This window comes from Rhipicephalus microplus, chromosome 7 (assembly GCF_043290135.1).
Source record: "Rhipicephalus microplus isolate Deutch F79 chromosome 7, USDA_Rmic, whole genome shotgun sequence".
Lineage (NCBI taxonomy): Eukaryota > Metazoa > Arthropoda > Arachnida > Ixodida > Ixodidae > Rhipicephalus > Rhipicephalus microplus.
Window position 1 is genome coordinate 53,223,063 of NC_134706.1, and position 25,229 is coordinate 53,248,291.

The 25,229-nt window shown below is 48.6% G+C and overlaps 1 protein-coding gene and 1 pseudogene across 1 annotated transcript in view; both read right to left on the reverse strand.

Moving 5' to 3' along the window:
* The window catches only part of LOC142767766 (dermonecrotic toxin SPH-like), an 89,149-nt gene that overhangs the window by 30,940 nt on the left and 32,980 nt on the right, over nt 1-25,229 (reverse strand). The gene's annotated exons all lie outside the window — the stretch shown is intronic.
* Nucleotides 10,530-11,830, reverse strand: LOC142766933 (uncharacterized; annotated as a pseudogene).

Below are 25,229 nucleotides of genomic sequence, written 5' to 3' on the forward strand. Positions count from 1 at the left end.
GTACCTTTAAGCTTAAAGCAGTTAGCCAGCACTTCCTCTTTTTCGCGGTAATCAAACAATTTTAATATGACCGGTCGGTTTTTGTTTGTTTGCTTGCGCCCAAGTCTGTGCATTCCTTCTATTGATCTCAGCTGTACGCCAAGCACACCCTTAAACACACCTTTAACAACAGCATTAGCAAGGGCAGCCGCGGTTTCCTTTTCATCCTCAGGTATACCGAACACAATAATATTATTGCGCCTACTGCGGTCTTCTAAGTTAATCACTTTGTGTTCCAAATATTGGACAGTTTTTTCCAGGCTTGACAATTTCATATTTACTTCTTTAATGTCCGAGGCCACAGCTTCTACCTGCTTTAATTTTGCTTCTATCGCCTCAAGCCTTGTTTGAATGTTCTTCTGGCCGGTGAGGAGCTCATCAAGAAGTTCCTCAACCGTAGGGCCTGGGTTCGACTCGATGTCCCCACATAGCATCAGTAAGGACACTACAAAATTCCGAATGACCAAACAAGCCAAAAAGACACTTTGTGGGCACGTCAGCTGAATCAAACAACGATTACTGTTTTTGACAGAATAATACTTGTTACTGACCTGTACGAAAAAGAGAAACGGATTTGGCATGTTGCTCACAGGCCAGCCGACGTGCCCACTGAAGCGGTAGGATGGGGACGGTCTTCTTATATGCTGCTCCGTTGATGTCGATCGCCCAGGAGGCGGTGTCTACCAGCGGTTGTCGGCGAAAGTCGGTCCATGTGCGCATGCGTCTTCAGTCTTCGCTGCCGCGATGACTAAACGTAGTGCATCTTGCTGTGCGCCGGCCTCCGATGATATGCCGAGCAGCAGGAACTGTACGAAAAAGAGAAACGGATTTGGCATGTTGCTCACAGGCCAGCCGACGTGCCCACTGAAGCGGTAGGATGGGGACGGTCTTCTTATATGCTGCTCCGTTGATGTCGATCGCCCAGGAGGCGGTGTCTACCAGCGGTTGTCGGCGAAAGTCGGTCCATGTGCGCATGCGTCTTCAGTCTTCACTGCCGCGATGACTAAACGTAGTGCATCTTGCTGTGCGCCGGCCTCCGATGATATGCCGAGCAGCACGAACTGTACGAAAAAGAGAAACGGATTTGGCATGTTGCTCACAGGCCAGCCGACATGCCCACTGAAGCGGTAGGATGGGGACGGTCTTCTTATATGCTGCTCCGTTGATGTCGATCGCCCAGGAGGCGGTGTCCACCAGCGGTTGTCGGCGAAAGTCGGTCCATGTGCGCATGCGTCTTCAGTCTTCGCTGCCGCGATGACTAAACGTAGTGCATCTTGCTGTGCGCCGGCCTCCGATGATATGCCGAGCAGCAGGAACTGTACGAAAAAGAGAAACGGATTCGGCATGTTGCTCACAGGCCAGCCGACGTGCCCACTGAAGCGGTAGGATGGGGACGGTCTTCTTATATGCTGCTCCGTTGATGTCGATCGCCCCTGCAGGAGGCGGTGTCCACCAGCGGTTGTCGGCGAAAGTCGGTCCATGTGCGCATGCGTCTTCAGTCTTCGCTGCCGCGATGACTAAACGTAGTGCATCTTGCTGTGCGCCGGCCTCCGATGATATGCCGAGCAGCAGGAACTGTACGAAAAAGAGAAACGGATTTGGCATGTTGCTCACAGGCCAGCCGACGTGCCCACTGAAGCGGTAGGATGGGGACGGTCTTCTTATATGCTGCTCCGTTGATGTCGATCGCCCCTGCAGGAGGCGGTGTCCACCAGCGGTTGTCGGCGAAAGTCGGTCCATGTGCGCATGCGTCTTCAGTCTTCGCTGCCGCGATGACTAAACGTAGTGCATCTTGCTGTGCGCCGGCCTCCGATGATATGCCGAGCAGCACGAACTGTACGAAAAGAGAAACGGATTTGGCATGTTGCTCACAGGCCAGCCGACGTGCCCACTGAAGCGGTAGGATGGGGACGGTCTTCTTATATGCTGCTCCGTTGATGTCGATCGCCCCTGCAGGAGGCGGTGTCCACCAGCGGTTGTCGGCGAAAGTCGGTCCATGTGCGCATGCGTCTTCAGTCTTCGCTGCCGCGATGACTAAACGTAGTGCATCTTGCTGTGCGCCGGCCTCCGATGATATGCCGAGCAGCAGGAACTGTACGAAAAAGAGAAACGGATTTGGCATGTTGCTCACAGGCCAGCCGACGTGCCCACTGAAGCGGTAGGATGGGGACGGTCTTCTTATATGCTGCTCCGTTGATGTCGATCGCCCAGGAGGCGGTGTCCACCAGCGGTTGTCGGCGAAAGTCGGTCCATGTGCGCATGCGTCTTCAGTCTTCGCTGCCGCGATGACTAAACGTAGTGCATCTTGCTGTGCGCCGGCCTCCGATGATATGCCGAGCAGCAGGAACTGTACGAAAAAGAGAAACGGATTTGGTATGTTGCTCACAGGCCAGCCGACGTGCCCACTGAAGCGGTAGGATGGGGACGGTCTTCTTATATGCTGCTCCGTTGATGTCGATCGCCCAGGAGGCGGTGTCCACCAGCGGTTGTCGGCGAAAGTCGGTCCATGTGCGCATGCACCTTCAGTCTTCGCTGCCGCGATGACTAAACGTAGTGCATCTTGCTGTGCGCCGGCCTCCGATGATATGCCGAGCAGCAGGAACTGTACGAAAAAGAGAAACGGATTTGGCATGTTGCTCACAGGCCAGCCGACGTGCCCACTGAAGCGGTAGGATGGGGACGGTCTTCTTATATGCTGCTCCGTTGATGTCGATCGCCCCTGCAGGAGGCGGTGTCCACCAGCGGTTGTCGGCGAAAGTCGGTCCATGTGCGCATGCGTCTTCAGTCTTCGCTGCCGCGATGACTAAACGTAGTGCATCTTGCTGTGCGCCGGCCTCCGATGATATGCCGAGCAGCAGGAACTGTACGAAAAAGAGAAACGGATTTGGCATGTTGCTCACAGGCCAGCCGACGTGCCCACTGAAGCGGTAGGATGGGGACGGTCTTCTTATATGCTGCTCCGTTGATGTCGATCGCCCCTGCAGGAGGCGGTGTCCACCAGCGGTTGTCGGCGAAAGTCGGTCCATGTGCGCATGCGTCTTCAGTCTTCGCTGCCGCGATGACTAAACGTAGTGCATCTTGCTGTGCGCCGGCCTCCGATGATATGCCGAGCAGCAGGAACTGTACGAAAAAGAGAAACGGATTTGGTATGTTGCTCACAGGCCAGCCGACGTGCCCACTGAAGCGGTAGGATGGGGACGGTCTTCTTATATGCTGCTCCGTTGATGTCGATCGCCCAGGAGGCGGTGTCCACCAGCGGTTGTCGGCGAAAGTCGGTCCATGTGCGCATGCGCCTTCAGTCTTCGCTGCCGCGATGACTAAACGTAGTGCATCTTGCTGTGCGCCGGCCTCCGATGATATGCCGAGCAGCAGGAACTGTACAAAAAAGAGAAACGGATTTGGCATGTTGCTCACAGGCCAGCCGACGTGCCCACTCTCGATGAAAAGAAAAAAAAAGAAAGTATACTGTATAAACAAAAAGATACAAGAACTATCTGATGAGAACTAAACATTACATAAAATTTGACTGCGGCCGAAGACAGAATAAGATGTCAAGGAGCGGCTACAAAAACTTCGTTATTTAATGCTGACCATGTCAGCAGGCAGACGATTTCATTCTGGAACTGCTTCAGGAAAAAAAAGTGCTTTTAGAAGGGTTAGTCCTGCAGTTATACTTTCTAACCTTTGAGCTCATGTTCTGTTCATTTTGATATATAATTAGGCCGAAAAATGTACTGATTACGTTCTATTTCAATGTGGCCATGACATATATTGTGAAAAAGCTTCAAGCGCAAACTTTGCCCTTTATTCGAAGCTCCCATTTTGATGTTTCTTTTGTAGAAGTAATGCTAAGGTTTGTGTCGTAGTTAACAATAACGTACCTTGCACCTATTTTCTGAACTTGCCCAAGCTTGTCGCAATCAGAATTTGCGGCAGGGTCCCACACAGTGCAACCATACTCCAAAATTTGTCTGACGTAGCTCTTGTAAAAGAAAATCACGGGCCTTCTGAGAAAACTGTTTCTTGTTACGCCGCGAAAATCCCATCACCTCACACGTCTTTGCTGTAACAAAACCGACGCGCCAGTGCCAACACATGGATTATGTAAGGAATACGCCCAAGTACTTATACTCATAAACAGTTTGTAACGGAGAACCAGCCAGATCATAAAGTGTCTGTGCCATACATGTTCTTGTGAAACGCATGTGAACAGTTTTCTGCATGTTTATATGCATGTGTGATTCACGGCAGTAGTTTCCTATTTTCGTTGAACGATTTTGTAAAATAACGGTATCATCGACGCTTGTAACTTCCCTCTATATGTTATTACATCCGCAGCAAACAATTAGACGGAAGAAGCGATGGTGCAGGGAATATCATTTATGAATAATAAAGAGAGCAAGGGGCCAAACACTGAGCCCTGAGCGACACCAGATGTTAGCCATTTCCGGTTGTGCGCCATTTACCACTACGTACTGAGAACGCAAGGACAAGTATTCCCGAATCGATGTTATTACATGTTCATTGATACTAAACCATCTTACGTACAAGCAGCCCGTGATATACGAGGTCGAACGCTTTCTTGAAGTCCACAAATATCAAATCAACGCAGGAGCATTCATCCAGCGCACTAAAAACTTTGTGAGCAAATTCTGTTAATAGAGTTATGCAGGAAAGCCCTGGTGTTAAAGCATGCATGCTGTCTTCGACTAAGAAGATTTTGATTGGTTATGTGTGTCATTACATTGCTGCACAAGACGTGCTCTAATATTCTACAGACTATACTTGTCAGGAATATCGGTCTGTAGTTGCGGACCAGTTCACGAGGGCCTGATTCATACACAGGCGCAACGCACGCCACCTTTCAGTCTTGTGGCAGGCTTCTCGTTCTCATTGATTTCGAGTGTACAACCTTAAGGAAGGGTGCGGTGAACCGTGCACCCATTTTGAGAAAACCGCCCCTCAATCTATCCTTTGCTACGATCTAAGTGTTCGAGAAGACACAGAATGCCGTTTTCATAAACAGCTTTATACGTCATCTATGTCTGCCATACAGGCGGTGACGAAGCATTTTATCGTGCCAGTTTTGCGGCACATCCTAGTGCTTTCTGAAAGACTTTTTTCTTTAAAGCGCATGTTTTCTCGCGTATGGTGCATAACGCATGCAAGCTCCGAGTGCAGGACCATGAGGCCGAACCAAAGAGCCGAGCCGAAAGAGGGCGTTTACAACGGAGTCACAATATACAGCCCACCATTTTTTTCTGCCTAAATTCCTTGTAACCAGCTCTCAATTTCTGTCGATAGCTTATACTGTGCTGCTTTCCAAATTTTCGATTGGCGTAATGCCATTGCAAGCCAGCAAACACGTGCTTGTGAAAATGTAGTTTTTCTATTACGTTTCAAAAGTGCAAGCATGTGACAGTGCTGAAGGCTTTGCGAATTTAAACTATATAAATAGGTAAACAAATGAATAAATAATTATTCATGTAACACTCTAAGAACTGCTGCTATTTTTACGCGGTGCTTCTCTCGTCCAACTCCGTACAACTTGATATATTTTTGATACCTCATAGCGCCGAAAAAGTCATACTGACTGATATTGCGCATTTGTAAAAAGACACGATATGCTCATCTTCGCCAACGGTAAACGTTTGGCGCAGGACAACCCAGCAATTGTGTTCACGGGAGAAGGAAGGGGGGGGGGGGGGGGGCAGAACGAATAACTGTGACATCTGGTGGTCACTGTGAATGCGTGTAAATAGTTTAGTATCCCCTGAAAAGACAAAGCATAAAAAAGTTCGGGATGGCAAGGGTTCTGATTCCCTCCTTCTCCCTCTTCTACTTACGACCTATTGGTACGGTGTGCTTTTGACAGGGTACTCTAACTCCCAATAATTATGAATTTCAAAATCTCCCCAGCCAAGTTCTCTTTAATTAACGCGTTACCGGCTGTTTTAGAATACGTGCTTCGCCCGAAGTTGACAGTACGAAAGTACTTTGAAGCGCATGTAAGTTCAAATAATATGCATAACAAAGCCGAGAATATAATGCGGAAAGCATTCGGCGGCGAGGCGCGTTCACGTCACTCAACCGTTACACTACCCGCCACTCGTGGCCTCACAGCATGCTAGAACATGTCACTGGGCACGTCCTTGCCAGAACATGTCGTCCTCAGCGGCCGCCGGTGACAGCCCTCTGCTTAGTCTTTGAGCCAACGTGTCGGCGGTAACGCAACGCCATTACCGGTAGCGCGTTACTTTTATCGGTAACTAAACGTGCTCGTTACAATTTCGGCGCTGTAACAGGTAACATATTTACGTTACCAATTTTCCGTAACGAGTGGCGTCACGGTTACTCGGTACTTTTACGTGTTCTGCTTGTGCGATTTCCCCAGAGCTCGCTCCGAGGAATTCTTTTGACGCAGCGTCGGATTATGTGAAACATAAATTTCAGATCTAAAAAAATTATTATTTTCCGTTCCTGCAACAAAAACACAGATTAAAAGTTATAATCGCGGAGTAACGACAGTGGCAACGTACGTTACTTTCGTTTTTTTTTTCCCTATTGGTAGCGGTAACTTCGTAGCATACTTTTTGAAGGGTGATGGAGGGGGGGGGGAGGTAACGTAGGGCGGTAATGCGTTCCTTTTTTTTAAGAGTAACGAGTAACGTGTTTACTCTTTTTCGGTAACGTCTACAACATTGCTTTGAACTCGCTGCTGCCTGGGCCTACCAACTTCGGGACAGATGCCAGCACGCCTGCAGCATTGGATGACGAAGGCGGCTCATCGTTTGCGCTCTGCCATCGTTTTCCTTCGTGTGGTATAGCCGCGGCTAGTGCACTCGACGGGTGTTACGGAGTTACCCTGTTTGTCGCACTGTTCTACATCTCGGGTTTGTTGAAGAACCTGCGTATGCCGACGGCCTGCCTCGAGTGCCCTTTCCTGCGCCGCGAGCGACATTCGATGAACCCGGCTGTAGCATCTTTGTGAGCAGCGCAGCGGGAAGACATCGCGTGCCTTCTCGGTCACCTTGTAGGGCAAGCGTCGTGCGAGCCTACGTCCACAGAACACGGGAGACTTGGCAAGAGTCCGGGCCGTGACTCCCGGTAGCCTTTGATAGGAAACCAGCGCTCGTTCCCCGCGCAGACCGGCCCGCCTCACAGAGCATGTTTGTTCAAAGACGGTGGCCTTCAATCGCGTGAATTCATGCTCTACTCTGGGCCCCCACATCGCAGAGCAGGTGCCCAGAGCAGAAAACAAAAAAAACAGGAAAAAACAGCGCCCGCCTTTCGGACATCCGTGTGCAGTGCCAACAAGTAGCGGCCGTAAGGGCATCTGTCGCGCATATAAATGAGCAATCTCAGCTGGAAATAGAAGCGCTGTTCAATAAACAAATGTGATACGCTCATGCGACCAGTGTACGGAGAGAACCGAAAGGCATGTTTTTTTTTTGTTGACTAAAATGGAGACAAGTTCTCATATTTAAAAAAAATGAAAAAGCGCCCACCTAAACACACCTTAAGGGGTACTTACACGAAAACTTTGGACTCGTGTTATTGTGCTGCAACGTGTTCCTGGCGACCTGTTAGTCAAAACACGACACATAGTTTGCCGCAGCACGTGACAGATAATTAATTACAGGCCCCTCATTATCGAACAGTTTGTTTCGGTTTAGAATAGCTCCAAAAACGAGAAGCCGCCGGCCACGCTCTCGCGACCAGCCGCCGAGAACTGCGGGAACAAACACGCCAAATAAAAATGGCCGGTATGACGTCATCACATTTTCTCTTATCGACTGCTGCGTGAGCTGACGTCAGAGAAGAAGGGGGGGGGGGGGGGGGTCCCACACGGAGATGCTACTTTCGCTGTTGATATTTTGAAGATAGTGTACGAATGTTCACGGAAATCGACAAGCTATCTCGGCCGTAAAATTTCGTGTTAATACCTCGTTAACTCAGAGGAGTACACGGAAATGTACCTTCATTAATTTACTTCTCGGAAAGCTTGTCGAAAAAATAGCGAATCCAACACATTACACTGCACAATATGGACCTCTTTAGAATAGGCGTGCTTTACGTTCCCACTTTCATAACTGAATGACTATCCAAACAAATGCAAATGTTGCTCCCTAACCTTCTAATTTGCTTACTTTTCGAAGCACGCGCTATACGTTGACGGCTATTTTATTGAGTCAAAGTACTAAGATATACTAGGAGTTTCAAATACACGGATATATAGTCCGGGAGAAAAAAAACACAAAAAAGAATGATATAAAAAATTTGGGGACCCTAAAGCTTCGCCTTTAGGAATTGAACGCGATAGCGACATCCTGTTCCTAGTGCGTACTTCAGAGACTTAGTGCATGGAACCTTTTCGAATTTTCTATATGCACCCACTACGTGGCGTTAAGGGAATAGGCGCAGTAGCGTGTGCGTCTTTTGTAATGGGGTACTGGCTTTCAATCACAGATCCATTATGATAATCACATACTTTGTCACCCGTTGGCAATCAATGATTGTACGACGCATTATTACTGCAATTTTTCATGTTAAATTGTGAAGCATGCATACAGCACGTCCGTGTTTGTGAAGCACGAAGACTACTTTTACTTAATTTCGATGCAGAGGAAGTTCTTTTCACTGCTTTCCAACCTGAAAAAATTCCACTTGCTATGGGTACCTGGCTACTGCGGGATTTATCCAAATGAGATGGCAGACTCGTTAACCAAAGCTTATTTAAGCGGACCACTCTTACCTATTTCATCTGATTTCGCTTATGTAACAGCACTCAGACATAATACACAAGTAAATAGAAAAAATTGTCATTGGATAAAGTCAGAGACTTCGTACATCTAAGATTTTTCTGGAACAAACAGTGGTGTGTATCTCGGCAGTTAGAAATAGCAATCACCAGATTACGATGCAGAATTCTGCACCTGAATTATTATCTACATAAAGCTGGACTCACAGCATCTCCATTATGTCTCTTTTGCAAGGAATCAGAATCAAGAGATCATTTCTTTTTATTAGAAAAATTCTTACGTTCATTATGCGCTCGCCTTCTTTTCGCTAGCTTCACAGACACCAAATTTATATTACGGGACATGTATGAATGACGAAGGTTTGTGACTGGTGCAAACATGATATCAAGAGATGCGTGTCATGTAACAACATGGCTACATGCCACGTTCATTATGCGCTTGCCACCGTTTCGCTGCCTTCACATATACTAAATTCGGTAATACGGGGTGCGAATGAATGACGAAGGTATGTGACCGGTGGTAACATGATAATCATACGCGGCGTGTCATGTAATATACCATGACTACATGCTACGCTTATTGCACCTTACTACCGTCTCACTAGCTCCACATATACTAAATTTAGCATCACGTGACGTGAATAGACGACGAAGGTAAGTGACACATGCAAACATGATAATCATGACATTGAAGTCATGTACGGCATAATTTACCTCCGCCTCGTAACCTTGTGCTGATGTTTTAGGTGACATATCAACCTTTATCATTCGCGATTCGCATATCATCGATTCCCACGGTACGTGGAATATGCCAATTTTTACATTATATAATTATTTTATTTGCATCGTTGCCTATTTTTCGGCCACGCGTAAGCTGATGATAGAGAGTTTTAGTACTGCGTACGCTGCGTACGTGGCGGCGTTGCGTACGTAAGGATGCCACGTTCTGCGTAGTGCGCATGCGCAGACCGTAACGCGCACGTATCGCGTTACGTACGCAGCTGCTACGTACGCACGCATGAGATGCGTGCGTGCGTACGTATGAGGTGATCGCGCCGCTCTAAAAAAATTCGCGACAGCGCGAGACTTCGTTTTGCAAAAGGGCGGCATCGAAGGCAAGCACCGACCGGCTCTGTGGCTTAAAATATGGCCATAATCTGGCTATAACACTTGGATTGGCTCACATTGGCTGTCAACAACACGTACTTCTATTTTTATCTACCAGATGGCGCAACACGCTTCACGTTCGTTGCGTACGCGGGTACTACGGCGTACTAAAAGCCGATTAGTGGCAAACGACGCCACGTAACGCAAGACGCTTGCGTGATGCGTACGTAGCACAATTCCGCAGTACTAAAGCTCTCTGATTTCTCGCTCACAACCAACGACGCCGACGCTGGAATTTCCGAGAAACGATCTCTTTAACGCTCTCGCGTTAAACAAAGTAATCCAGCTTCGCGCTAGTGGCGCAAGACTGACGGAGGTGCAGAGTTGTGTAGCCTTTATTGTTGCTCCTTGGGTTTCTCGTTCTCTTCTGCTTTTTACAGCGAAAGCTGTTACGATATCACAACAAGGGTCACATGTGCCGCAGTTGTCCGCCGCCGATTCCGGTGTCCGTAACTACTAGCGCACGAAATAAAAAATAACAAACAAAACAAACAACCTCAGTATGTGAGAATCGAACCTACGTCTCCTTCGTTCCAGTCCAGTATTCTACCACGGAGCCACGCTGACTTTTTTTTTTCTTTAATGAATGACATTGTCACCAGTAAAGTACACAGAACATACTTCATCAGAAGTCAGGCAAACACACACAAGCGTCAAGAACGGGAAGCCACTCCGAAACGGGGTCAAAAGTCTCGACAACACTGCGCACTTGAGCAGCTGCTTCTGGGAAGGCAGATCTCGTCGACCGTGGTGGCTCGGCGTGTCTATCGATCATGCGACTTTTCCATAATGAATAAAGTCCCAACAACATAAACAAGTCGTAAGGAGTACTATCAGTCAGACTCTTTTTGAACAGAAGGAACCTAATACCATGAGCTGTGATTGGAAGTTCTTTTCTTAACGTTCTTTTTAGAATGTCGCAAAAATAAAAAGCGTCCAGACAATGAGTAAAACAATGCTCCATAGTCTCAGGCTGGTTGCAGAGTCAACAATTCACTTTCCAGGGTACGTATATTGATTTTTCATTCAGCCACGTTTTCACTGGCAGCGTGAAAGTGTGCAGTTTAAAGAAAAATGTTTTGACTGAAGGAGATATACACATTCTACGTACACGAAATAATACATCGTGACCAGACAGAAGCGAGTATGGCTTTCGGTAAACAGGTTCGGGGAAAAGGTTATTCACAAGTGCAGCGGTTAAATTTGTTCTGTCAATAGTATACAAATACTCTAAGGTAAACCTGGCTTTCAAAAAACTGACAGTATCAACAATTTTTTTTAGGAATCCCCGCAACGGCAATTCCTTAGCAACGCTTGTTGTGACATGAATAAAAGGAAGGTGGTAACATAGACGGTTACGACGAACCACTAAAAGAAAAAGGTGGCATACATCCCTGAGGTAAAAAAATCGCAACACCAACTGTCGCACAAACAAATGCGCAAAGCCCAGGCCATCCTTTCCAAGCGGAAGAAAAATATTGTCTCTTCTCATGGGTTCCCTGGAAGAGCTCCAAATAAAGCAGACAAATATCCTATGAAAGGCTTGAATGTGCACATGAGAGCAGTGCAACACCTGCAGAACATAAATAAGCTTCGATACAAGGAATATATTGCACGCTTTCGCTCTGGAAAAAATGGAAAGCTCCCGTCCGTGCCATGTTGCCACTTTTCGGCGGATCGTAGTTATCGCAGCGGTCCAGTGTGGGCCGCTGTTACGATAGTTATCGAGAGGCACACCAAGGTATTTCATAGGAGTCGCATTCCAATGAATATTTGCGAAGACCGAAGGAGTTGTAGCCCACATGCCTAGCCAGAATCCACTACTTTTATCAAAATTTATGCTGGCGCCAGCGACTTCACAGAAACGTAAAGTAGTGTTCACTGCTTCTTGAACGCTGGGTTTATCAGCGCAAAAGAAAGCAATGTCATCTGCATAAGCTAGATCTTTAACTTCCTCAGCATCATATCGGTAGCCTCTTATGCTGGACTTTAGAAGCACACTTAAACATAATGGTTCCAGATAAATTGCAAAAAGCAAAGGTGACAACGGACATCCCTGACGTACAGATGAATTTAACTCTATTATACTGGAAAGTGTGCGATTTACAATTAGCCTAGTTGTGCACTTCTTATAACAGAGTTAGATACCATTGTATAGTACATCACCCAACTGCAGGTGTCTTAGGAGCCGGAACAAAAAAGCATGCTGTACCTTATCAAATGATTTTGCAAGGTCTATTTGAAGGAGGGCGACTTGGTCCATGCTATCATCTATACACTCAAGAACTGAACGTGCAATATGAATGTTTTTCTGTATAGAGCGACCACGAATTCCACATGTGTGGTAGTCACCTACACTTTTAGTAATCACTGTCTGTAGCCGATTTATCAACAATTTAGCAAATATTTTGTAGTCAACGTTACATAATGATATAGCCCTGTATTCGTTAGCTCCCTTTAATGCCTTAGGATCAGCACTTTTTGTGATTAATGTTGTATGGCTCTGATAGAAAAAAGGAGGAAGTTCACCACGGTCATAAGCCTCTTTAAAGAGTTGCTCAAGGAAAGGTATCAGAAGTTCCTGAAAAGCTATGTAAAATTCACCACTAAGGCCATCTGGGCCAGGAGTTTTGTTTTTCTGCAACGTTGTTATTGCAAATCTAATTTCCTCTCTGGTTATTGGCCCCTCTACAGGGAGTCTATCATCATCTTGTAACTGAGGCACAATGGCAATGCAGTGGTTAGCTTCTTTCTCAAAATTCTCCTGAAGCTCAGTCGCAGTGAACAAACATTTGTAATAATCTTCAAATGCGGCTCTTATTTCACATGTCTCTGTGCAAAGGGAACCCCGCGACTCAATTTGCAGTATCTGTTTAGAAAGTGCATATCTCTTTTCATCCCCGAGGGATTTTTTAGTGGGTTCCTCTTCAGTGAAATTGGTAACGCGGGAACGACGAATCTTAGCTCCTCTGTATAAATCTATATCAAGTTTTTGTATCTGTGCTCGAATCACATTTATCTCGTCCCCGTACAATCCCGGCTGTTGACTTTCAAAAGTATGGAGCTTAAGTAATTCATAAAGATAGCGCTGTTCAGCTTTTTTTCTTTGCGCTATTTCGCATGAAATACTAATTGCCTGATACTTGACTATTTCTTTGAACCTTATCCATATAGCGAAAATTGGCAGCTGTCGACACTGTGTTACTTCTTGTATCGATTCTTTTACTATTTTAACAAATCAATCTTCGCGCAACAACTGTACGTTAAGCTTCCATAGGTCCCAGTTTTGAGGGGTTTTACGAAAATTTTTAGGACCCCAAGAAACAGTGACCAAGCAATGGTCTGTAAAAAATATGGGCTTTACAGCATAATTATGAATGTGAGACCATAAGTTTTGAGATACATATACACGGTCAAGCCGAGCATGAGAGATGCCTTGAAAGTGCGTGAACCTCACCGAGGAAGGTGCATGCGCTCCCACATCTATTAAATTGTGGTCATTCAATAGTTTCTGCAATAAGGCTACACTTGCATCATAACGATTTCTTATATATGAATGATCTCTAGCGTCACAAACACTATTAAAGTCCCCCAAAACTACCAAAGTTCTGTCAGTGTTTAGTAGCGAAGTTAAAGAAAGTAAAAAAGAATTCCTTTCATTCACTTTGGAGGGAGCATAGACACAGATAAACCTGCAATTATGGGAATGAAAAGATAAGTCGCAACAAATGAGGCGTCCTTCCCCATCAACATGTAGTGACGTCAAAATATGATTCAAGTGCTTTATAACTAATAAAAAGCATCCACCGGATGCACCACGTGCTGGGCTGATGTATAAATTGTAATCACGGAAAACTTCCAGCGCAAGATCGGCGTCACGAGCAGCGGAAATCTTAGTCTCTTGCACTGCAAGTGCATCAATGTGTTACTGTCAAGCACGTGGCGCAACTGCCAGTGACGCCTTACATTCCTTAAGCCACGTACGTTGAGTGTCGCTACACACATGGGACACGTTAACATGGTAGCCATTTTGATATCTTAGAACTTTTGTAGGTCACCTTTAGCCACAGGGCAACCTGTGGCTTTACCTTTTCTGCACTTTTTAGGAGCACTTTCCTCAGGACGCTGGCATAGGCGGCGCGTCTCTCGGTCCCCAAAGAAGGTGAGACGTGGACCACACGAAGACACTTGCTCTGTCGTGTCTGGCGCACTCGTTGTTGCTCTGACTGCAATACATTCCTTCTTGTTCCTCATTGTCAGGAGGCTTGTCTTTAAGGCCTTTCAAGTGCTGTCTGTCAGCAGCATTGCATTCATTTATGCTTTCACTGGCGTCTTCAGCGGTGTTATTTTGCGTGCCAAGGGTATCCATGGACAAGTGTTCCGCTTCCTTTAAGGCCCCTTCTGCTCCTCCCGCTGCTTCTCCTGTCGCATCAACTACCTCAGTGACATCCATAAGATGATCGAGACGTTGGTCTTCTGCGCCTTGGCCAGAACGGAGTTTGTTGGCATGAGTAGACACGCAGGCATCCGACGAGGGACCAAAACCCTGGCATTTCAAGCACCTTGGTGTTTTGCACTGTCGTCGTACATGCCCCACTCGCTTGCACCGAAGACACAGTGGAGGCCTACCGGGAATAAGTACGAGGCATTGGTGGCCATAGATTGACATAAAGTGTGGTATTGAGCTCACAGTAATGGTGTCCTTGAGCTCCAAGGCAACGTCTCTACTTGTTGTCATCCATTGTTCCATCTCTGCACATCTCCATGCCTCTCTTTCAACGGACTTCACAACGCCGTAAGCTTGGAACGCCTCTTCAACATGTCGCGATTCAAGATGAGGCGGAAGCCAAAGAAGTTTCAGCCTAATATTCTTGGTCTCCGGATCTAGCACCATGCACTTCAGCCCTTGTACACGGAGCTCACCACAAGTGACGAGTTTCTGTTTCGCCATGCTGCTTGCACACGTAACCATCCATACATGGCTCATTTGATACTGGCCAACTCCATTAATGTCCGCTGTGTTCACCACTTTAAGCAGCGCGTCACGGAAGTCTGGGGCACGGTACGGCCTACCACTCAAGTCGGCATAGACGGAAAACGGAATTCAAAACATCGTTACCGGTTGGAAGACGTGGCAGGACGACTTTATAGCTTGAGTCTTCATCATGAAACGGAGCCGATGATCCTCGGCCGTTGGCCGATACGCTGTTACCAGCAGAGAGCATTTTGGAACGCAGCCGATCGGTGCGGCTTCTTCTTCCTAGTCCGATGCGAAGAAGCCTTACCACCGTACAAACGCTCATCGACTTGAATTCCATCCTTCGCTTGACTGAGTTGCGCACTGAGCCGCTGCTCGACTGAAACTGACGCTGCGCTTCTCAAGAATCGCTGCTGAATATTGCCGATATGCAGTGACTAGGCCTGCCAAGAGTAGGCGCTCCCATCGACTTTTTCAAGTCGAGGAGAGCCCTCGAGTGGAGGAGCCTTTGTGAATGCGGGGGTTACGCTGGCTTGATGTCATGAAAGTAATCGCTTTCTTGTGAGTAATAAAGCGTTTTGGAACAGCAAAGGAACAACCAGTTGTCACACAATGCGAATTGCGCAGCGAGTGGGCCATCGAATGCTCCAACCCGTTAGAAAAGCTTGATCTTGTTCACCTGGTAACTGTGGCGAATACACACTGTAGGAGATTGTGGGGGATTACAAAAGCATCTGGCATAAATATTCTTCGTCGTAAGCCACCGCACACAGAAACTGCGAAAAAAATGTCTTGCAAGTGTACAGTGTGTACCAGGCTTCTCCTGTTTGCTACAGTACGATATATGGAATTGTGAGTACCCTCCAAGTCTGCTTGCAGACTAGCCAAAAAGTGTTAAAAAAAAAAGGCAGATCCCACGTACGGTGGGAATCGATGATAGGTGAAGCACGAATGAGAAATGTTGGCATGTCACCTTAAAATCAGCATAACGTTACGAGATGGAGGTAAATGATGCCGCACATGACTTCCGTGTCATTATTAGCATTTTTGGATGTGTCGTTTACATTCGCCATTTATTCACGTCCCGTGATACCAAATTTAGTATATGTGGAGCTAGCAAAACGGCCGCGAGCACGCTATGAGCCTGGTATGTTGTCACGTTCTTACATGACACGCGTGCCTGGATTATCATGTTTGCACCAGTCATATACTTTCGTCATTCATTGACGTCACGTAACACCCAATTTGGCATACGTGCAGCTAGCAAAACTGCCGCGAATGCATCATGTATGGCCCAATATACTCCGACGTAGCGTTGACGCGCGCACACACTGGGCACAGTGACGCTACGTTAGCAAAACGCGAGCACTCTACAGTCTGACGCCATATTTATTTCTCTATGCTGACGCCAGGTGCGACCGGCGCGACCAGCGTCCGTCGGCGCTTGTAGCGGCGTCGGTGTGCGAATTGCGACATGCTGCACTTCGCCCGATGCGTTACCCAGACGACACTGCGTTTCCCTCTTTTCGTGACGGAGGGACGCCAGGTGCGCTGAAACGCGAATGCGCCAAAGCAACGCAGCGCGGTACGCGCCTGCGAGTATATGGCAGGACCGACGCCTGGCGTGGCAACGCCGGCGTGACGCGACAAAATGAACACCTGCGAGCACGCGCACCGCGTCACGTCCAAATGTATTGGCGTCTTGACTGTGGCATGTACTCATGTTCTCACATGACACGCATCTTACGATTATCATGTTTGAACCAGTTACATACCGTCGTCATCCATTGGCGACGCGTAATACCGTGTTTGGTACATGTGAAGCTATAGTGAAACGGTTGCGATCGCATCATGAGCGTAGCATGTAGTCATGTTGTTACATGACACACATCTCGTGTTTATCATGTTTCCACCATTATTATTATTATTATTATTATTATTATTATTATTTGATTTGCATACACAGATACACAAGGACACAGAGGAAACAAAGATTAAGGGGAGAAAGAGGAAAGAAGATGAGGAAGGGGGAAAAAATGAGAAAGACTTCGACGAGTATGTGTAAAAAACAGAAATAAAAATTATTAAAAAAGAAAAAAAGAAAAAAAGAAAGGAAAAGAGACCATCTATAAACGGGTGGCCAGGTCCGTTTGGTTCATAAATGTAAGGAGAGCTCGGTGGGCCTGCTCGCGTCGGGAAGCACTACCACTCGGAAAGAGGTATCGTCTTGAGTCGCTCACTTGAGTCCTAGGAATTTATATTCCTTAATCAACAAAGACCGCTGCGTAGCAAATGTGGGACAGAGCACTACGAGATGCTCAAGTGTTTCTGAGGAGCCACAAGCTGCGCACTATGGGCTGTCCACACGCCCTTGACGGTGTAATCGTTCACGCACCAGCACAGAGCGCACTCTCAGTTTGTACAACAGCGCTCGGGAACTATGAGGAAGCCACGGCTACGAACACGGGGAGGGAACGATCCATTCGCCACAGGCTGGTATGGGTGCGGCTTTAGGAGGTATCGGCGTATAAGCAGATGATGATGATGAAAAACATTTATTATAGAAGAGAGAGGTACGGGGCCAAAGCATGACCCCGCTACATGGTCGGCGTCCTTTGTCCGGGACACCGCATGACGAGGCCCCTACTCGCGCCCGTCTCACCAGAGCCCGTTGAGACTCTAGTGATGAGCAGTCGAGGAGGGCAGTCTCCCATGCCTCTCGGGAAGGGGTAGGGGAAGGGGGTAAGTGGGAATTTCCGGACATGCCCACACCATGTTGAAGATATCACACGTCTCCCCACAGTGTGGGCACCGACCATCTGTGTTCGCATCGAAATGTTTTAAGATTGCAGGACAAAGTAGAGTACCTGTCTGCAGGCGCCTTAGAGTTCGCTCTTCCGCTTTACTCAGCCCCTTTGCAGGAGCCGGGTAAAGGCGGTGAGTGTCGCGATAATAGGTCAGAATTTCTTTTAACCGCAGCAGCGGTGTATTGGCCTCCGAGTCATAAGAGCCAAGGTGAGGAGCCCGGTGGGTAAGCGCTCGGGCGGCCGCGTCAGCGGCCTCATTACCTCGTAAGCCCTGATGACCAGGAGCACATACGATGCGTTTCGGGGCTGGAGCAGCGAGAGCCCGTTTTAGAATTTGGCTGGATAGGGGGGATATCTCTCCTACCAAGTAATGAGCACGTGCTTTCCGGGAGTCCGTGATGATAACTTTCGAGTTGGGGTCCGCAGCAGCAAGCGCTATCGCGACTTCCTCAGCGCGCTCTGGATTTTGGGCTCGGAACGAGAGCCCATTGACATGCTTTTCCCGGTGACTCTACACAGACCGTGTAAAATCCCGTGGGAGAAGGCCCCGCTATATCTACGTAGAATACACCAGGTCGGGAGCCGTGTTGCCTCTCAAGCGTCCGAGCCCGCGCCTGTTTTCTGCTTTCGTGCGTGTGCTTATCCATGTTACTGGGGAGTGGAGAGACCGAGAGCATATGCCGCCACAGTTCCGGAATACGCTCCGCCTCCTCTGCAGTGCAAGTGTGCTGTGTATGTAAGCGGTTCAGCAGGCGGCGCCCGGGAGCCGTCTGCACGAGCCGCGTATATTGATTCATAAGGTGGGCCTTCCGCAACTCCTGGTAGGAGTTGAGCACACCTAACGCCCTAAGTTTGGCGTTGAAAGTGGCCACCGGGAGATCCAGAGCTCGTTTAGTAGCCTTACGAATGATGGCATCTATTCTTTCGTCCTCTTGCTTGTTAGTATGGGACGGCGTAGAGGATCCGGCTAGTCACGAAGGCATGGGCGAGCCGAAACGCGTCCCTGCCCCGCAGACCACCCCGCTTGTTGGAAACGCGGTGGATCATGCGCCCTACCTGTTCGCCTATTCTCTTGAGTTTCGCTATAGTGGAGTCCAGTCTGAGTCTGTGGTGAATGAACAGGCCCAGAATCCGGAGCTCCTCCACCTCTCTGATGGGAACCCCAGACAGGGAGATGTGTATGGCTGACTTATCTCTTGGCTTCGCTCTAACGTGCAGAAGCTCTGATTTGTTTGGAGCACATTGGAGTCCACAATCGTTGGCATACGCCTCGACTATGGATGCGGCCTGCTGAAGGCGTTCCTGCATTTCACCAAGGCTCCCTTCAGTGGTCCAGATTGTAATATCATCGGCATATACTGCGTGTTGTGTGCCTTCCACCCTGGCCAATTCGCTTGGAAGGCGCATCATAGCAATGTTTAAAAGGAGCGGTGATAACACTGCTCCCTCTGGGGTACCCCGTGTTCCCATAATGTACGGGCCATATTCCTCGTCCTCGATCCGAAGAAGTGCCTGGCGTTTAGAGAGAAAATCTCTGACATATGCAAAGGCCTTAGCCCCGCAGTCGGTGGAACTCAAGTTAGCCAGGATGCTGCTGTGTCTAACATTGTCGAAAGCCCCCTTCAGATCAAGGGCGAGGATGGCTTTATCATTGTGTTGCATAGTTATGGGCTGTATGAAGGCCCTATGGAGCTGGAGAAGGACGTCCTGTGCAGACATGTGTGGGCGAAACCCAAACATGGTGTCTGCAAAGAAGCCCTTGCCCTCAAGGTATGGGGAGAGGCGATCCCGTATCATCGTCTCCATAAGCTTGCCCGCGCACGAAGTCAGTGATATGGGCCTCAGATTTTCCGTATTCACGGCCTTGCCTGCTTTGAAGATAAAAGTCACAAGTGACGTTTTCCATTCGGAAGGGAGCGCATGGCCGTCCCAGATCTCGTTCATGTATTCCAATAAATGGAGGTAGGCTGTGTCAGGGAGGTTTCCAACAGCTTTACTGTTATGCGGTCCAGCCCCGGAGCCGTACCCCTGCGCATTTTAGCTAAAGCCGCTTTAAGGTCATGTAACTCAAAACGGGCATCGAGTTTGTGATTAGGCTTACCAGAGTACGTGTACGCCAGCCCAGGCGGGTCCCCCGTACGACAGAGATACCTATCGCACAGAGCATCCGCAAGCTGTGCCAGAGTGCCTTGGTACCCTTGCAGAGCTCGCCGGAGCTGCTTCTGCGCCTCCCCTCTCGTTTGAGAGGGGTCTATGAGACTGCGAAAGAGACGCCATGTCCCCTTAGAGCTCATCTGACGAGCTGCGGCGTCGCAGCGGGCTATCCAATTCGAATCTGGGAGTTGGGCAGCATACGCTGCAGCTTGTTCCGTGAGTTGGGTATGCGGATACGTAATTTGCGATTAGTCTTCTGCTTTTTCCTACGTTTTGTTAAGCTTCGGCGCACCTCCCTCAAGTGTAGGAGGTGAGTGTCAACTGCGGGGATTTCTTCGTTGGTTTGGAGGGTAGTAACAAGTCTTTTCTGAATGTTCTTTACGTGTTGAGCCCATTCTGCATAGCCTCCAGAAAATAGTACGGGAGGAATAGTCTGATTGCGAAATTGGGTCCAATCGGTCAACTTGGCTTGGCCGCATTTTTTATGAGCTGACTTTCCCAGGGGTGTCACCCGGAGAAGGCAGTGATCACTGTCTAGAAAATCGCCCAAGTTCTCCCAGGTAGCATCCTTAGCATTTTTTACGAGAGAGAGGTCCGGTCACGGGTTACCGAGTTCACCCACACGAGTGGGGTACGCCGGATCCGTGAGCAGCGTGAGCCGAAGTGTGGAGATGAGCTCCTCCAGGTTACGTCCTCTGGCCTTCTCGTAGTGATAGCTCCAGTGAAGGCTGGGAGCATTGAAGTCACCCACGGTCACTAAGGTGTCCTTGTCTGCCAACTTGATCGCCCGGAGGAAGATTTCGCTAAAGGTTACGCGTTGCTTATGCGGGGAGCTGTATATGTTTAGGATGTGTATTGACTGGTCGCGACGTCTGAGAGGCAGTACTCTGACCATTGTGTATTCTTGTTTAGTACTTAAGTTTAAATCGACCTGAATCGCGGTATATGTCTTGTTCACCAGGATGCATGACGAGGGCCCCCCCTGGAAAGTGCTATAGCCAGAGAATTTAACGTCCAAACCGGGCTCCTGCAAAGCAAGCAATGCGGGCATGTTTCCGAGGGACTGCAAGTAGAGATGGAGGTGCAACCGTTTTTTCCAGGCTCCAAAACCCCTGCAGTTCCATTGTATAATCTCAAATTTTTGTAGATATTTAGCTTGTTTGTTAGATCGGCTAGCCACCTTTTAGTATTTATTTACGGTGCAGAGGTCCGGTCCGGACCTGGAGCCAGCCCCGAAAAGCCTTCTTCTGCTGCCTGACGGGAGGCCGACTTGCGTTTAACCTGCGGGGAGTCGCTCTGAGTGGTGTTTTTAATTTGGGCGATAACCCAGGGTTGCACAGCTTTAAGGACTGAGTTAGAGACCTGGGCCACAATTTCGGGAAGTGCTTGCGTTAAGGCTGCCGTGAACATGTCCTGAAAGGACTCGCGGACTGCTGACATGATTTGAGTGGGGAGGGCTGCCACGCTCGCCTCTAATTGCTCGGTTTTACGCTCGAGGGACTCGATGCGACCGATGGATCCGGCATTGGAAGCTGGTCCAACTACCGTGTCTACGTCCTGCCGGGAGACGCTAGTGAGGCGGGATGTGACGGAAGAGCCGTCATCCCCGGCCACTGCCTCGGCCTCCTGCACTGGCTCGGATGACCCGACCAGCTTGGCGTCTAAATCCTGAATTTTGCGCGCAAGAATTTGGTTCTGGCGCCTGAGCTCCCTATCTGCTGCTGTAGGGCGGTTTCGGTAAGGGAGGGAGAAGGGGAAGGTCCGGAGACTGCCCCACCCCAACAGCGCACCTGTGCTTGGACGGGTGTCAAGGGTGGGAAGTCCTTGACCAAGACAGGAGGCTCCGACGGGGTCCCAGACTTTACATTGGTGGAGTGCCCGGTGTTGGTCTTCCTGGGTTCTGGCTTATTCGACTTGGCAGCTGGTGGTTTCTTGGGGCCAGTCTTGAAAGTAGGAGCCTGTTTGTGCCCCCCCCCCCCCCCCCATCGTTGTCCTCGGCTTGGATCCGCGTGGGGATCCCGACTTGACCGGCTGCCGGAACCGTCCAGCACAACCGGGAGCTTCAGTCTTGTGGCCACCGCCCCAGAGAAGGCAGCTCGGAATGCACTGGTGTTCCGTGGGGCCATCAGGAGTAGCAGCAGGTACCTGAACGCCGCAGCATGTGCAGCGAGCGGCCGGGCTGCGGGCGCGGGCAAGTATCTGCTCGATGGCCCACTGTGCCACAGAGTGGGCATTCAGGTACTGTCTTCTTATACAAACGAACAGGGAGCCGCTCGCAGTTGTATAACACCGTCCGTGGCACCTTGGTCCCCGCGAAGGTGATCACCGGAACCGGGGTGTCCCCAAGCTTGCGCACAGACACTACATTTGGCTCAGCACTGAGCTTGCTTTTCACAGTTTCGGACGTTTCGTCTTGGGAGACTTGCACGACGTCCCGACAGAACTCACCGGAGAGTTTGGGATGTCCCCGGAATGTTAGCTGGCGGCCCCCGACTGGCAGCCAATGTCCCGGAGGAGTCTCTCGGCGGCGTCCACTGATTTGAGCGTGCACACAAGTACATTTTGATCCCAGACGGACCACACCGCAAGTCCCACATTTGCGTCGGCTCCGAGGATGCTGCGGACTGCAGCGCCGGCTTGTCCAGGACCAAACGTGGCCTTGAGGTAAAGCGTCTCACGCGGTTTCAGCACCACTATGATGTCGTCTGTTTTGATGCGCGGCGTGTTCTTCGGCCGCCACTGGAGTTGCTTGGCGCGCTGCGAGGTGACGCTCGGCGCGTTCTGGCCCTGTGCTTGCTGAGGGCGAGACGCTGCTTGTTGTTTGGCTGCAGGAGCCCTGGCGTCTCTCGACGCCCCTGCTGCGTTCTTCCTTCCGTGCCAGACGCCGAGCATATCCTTGAGGTACTCTTCCTCGGTTGGTAGAGGTGTCTCGGTTTGAGCGGTATCCATCTGTATGATCTGTAGGGACTCCGGATCGTAGCCGGTGACTTGATTTGGAGTCGCCATTACCGGGGAAACCCCGGGCAGGGCCAGCGCGGCCCTTACTGCGGTTAGGCTTAACTCCGCGGTGGTTTGGCGAAAGCTTCAAATGACCGAAAAAGGGTCAGAAGACGGCCCACCTTGACAAGACGTGATGTCTACGGTTGCGGCTGATGCTCTTGGAGACGGTGGTAGAAAGCTTGCAGAAGAACGACTTGATGTGACGCAAATAATTGCGATATTTCACAGAGCCGACGTGGTATGCGACCGCTCCCGTCGATCGACGCCAGTCGTATAAGCAGACGGGCGTTGTCCATCGTACATAGAATTCCCGGACAGTCACAGCCATCATGGTTGCATGCCGAAGCAAGGCGATCCGCTTCTTCATTGCCCGCAATACCCACGTGCGGAGGTACCCACTGTGTAGCTAGGCACAACCCACGTGACGGAATGTTTTTAATGGATTCCATGATGCTGCTCAGAATTGGGCTGTCGGTCTCCTTGCTGGTGAGTCTGCTAAGGGCACCACAAGAGTCGGTGAGGATGACAACCTTCGATGTACCAGTATCATACATTCGTAATCCATTCACGTCCCGTAATACCACATTTTGTGTATGTGGGGCTAGCGAAACGGCCGCCAGCACATCATGAGCGTGACATGTAATCATGTCATTACATGACACGCATCTCATGATTATCATGTTTGCACCAGTCACATACCTTCGTCATCCATTCAAGTACCGTAATACCGAATTTGGTATATGTGACGCTAGCGAAACGGCCGCAAGTGCATCATGAGCATGGTATGTCGTCATGTTACACAACACGCATGTCGTGATTTTCATGTTAGGGTCTGTCGCTTGTGTTCGCCATGCGATTATGCCATACCGTACCAGTTTTGCAACATGCCATGTGAACGAAACCACCGCAAGAGCAGCAGGACACAAAACGGAAATCATGACATTCATGACATACATGGCACGATTTTCATGTTATGACTAGCCAAATATGTTCTTAATACAATCATGTTATGCCATACCGAATTCGGTATCGATACCAATATCGAAACGGCCAGGAGAGCTAAACGTCGTAGGTGGCTAGATAGATAGATAGATAGATAGATAGATAGATAGATAGATAGATAGATAGATAGATAGATAGATAGATAGATAGATAGATAGATAGATAGATAGATAGATAGATAGATAGATAGATAGATAGATAGATAGATAGATAGATAGATAGATAGATAGATAGATAGATAGATAGATAGATAGATAGATAGATAGATAGATAGATAGATAGATAGATAGATAGATAGATAGATAGATACGCTCAAAGTCACTGAAGTTCGTCATGAAATGCTTCGCATTGAAAAAAAAGTTCTGGAAGACAGCTTTTTGCTGCGCGTTCCGCGGCGCAGGCCTGTCGGTTGCTTATACTTTCCTTCTTTTCCTCTTTTTCACCTTTGTCTCTCTTCATTCCTGCGTGTTTCACTGTTTCTTTATAATATATATCCTTTCTATATCGTTCTGTTTCTCGCTTTATTCGTATTTTACAAATTTTTACATGGTTCTGCGCAACCGGTACGCCAAGCGACTACAGCTTACGACAGCCCAGGCCTATGAAGTAGTACTCCGCAACAGGGGCGTAGGCAGAAATTATTTCTGGGTGGAGGGGCACCTACTTGATCTTACAGGAGGGGAGGAGGGGCGCAGGCAAATGGTCATTTTGTGCTATATGGTGAAAAAATGTGGGGGGGGGGGGGGAGGGGCACACGCTCAGTCAGCCTATGCACTTGTTGGAAGAGAAGCTCCAGAATTACCTCGTCTCTGGGAAGAACACATTATCTGTATGCAGCCGACTAGAACGCGCATCAGTTTTCGGAAAAAAAGAACCTTAAAATCGCATGTGCGTTAGATTTTAACCGTTAAGCGTTTAAACTGCAGCACTGCTGTATTTTTGTTTTGTGGTCATGCAATTCATGTGCGCGTTAGAATCGGCGTCACGTTGTAATTGGGGAAGTACTGTGAGTATATGCAGGCGCACTAAACTTGGTATACAGTTGCAGCGTGACCAGTGCCAAAAGATTACTTATGCGACTAGAATTTCAGAAACATCGAGGTTATTCGTCTCGAGAAACAATGAAATTCTGCCTGTTTACCTAATTATGTAATCGGTCACTTATGATTTATACGCTCATATATATTATGTGATATAATAGAAAGAAGGTTAATTTATTTCTGACTAAAACCACACTGCCAAGCTATAGCAGCCACTAAATCCAGTCTTTCGACTGCCTTTAGAGCCACGCATCAAAATTTGTGCCACTTGAGCTTAATTT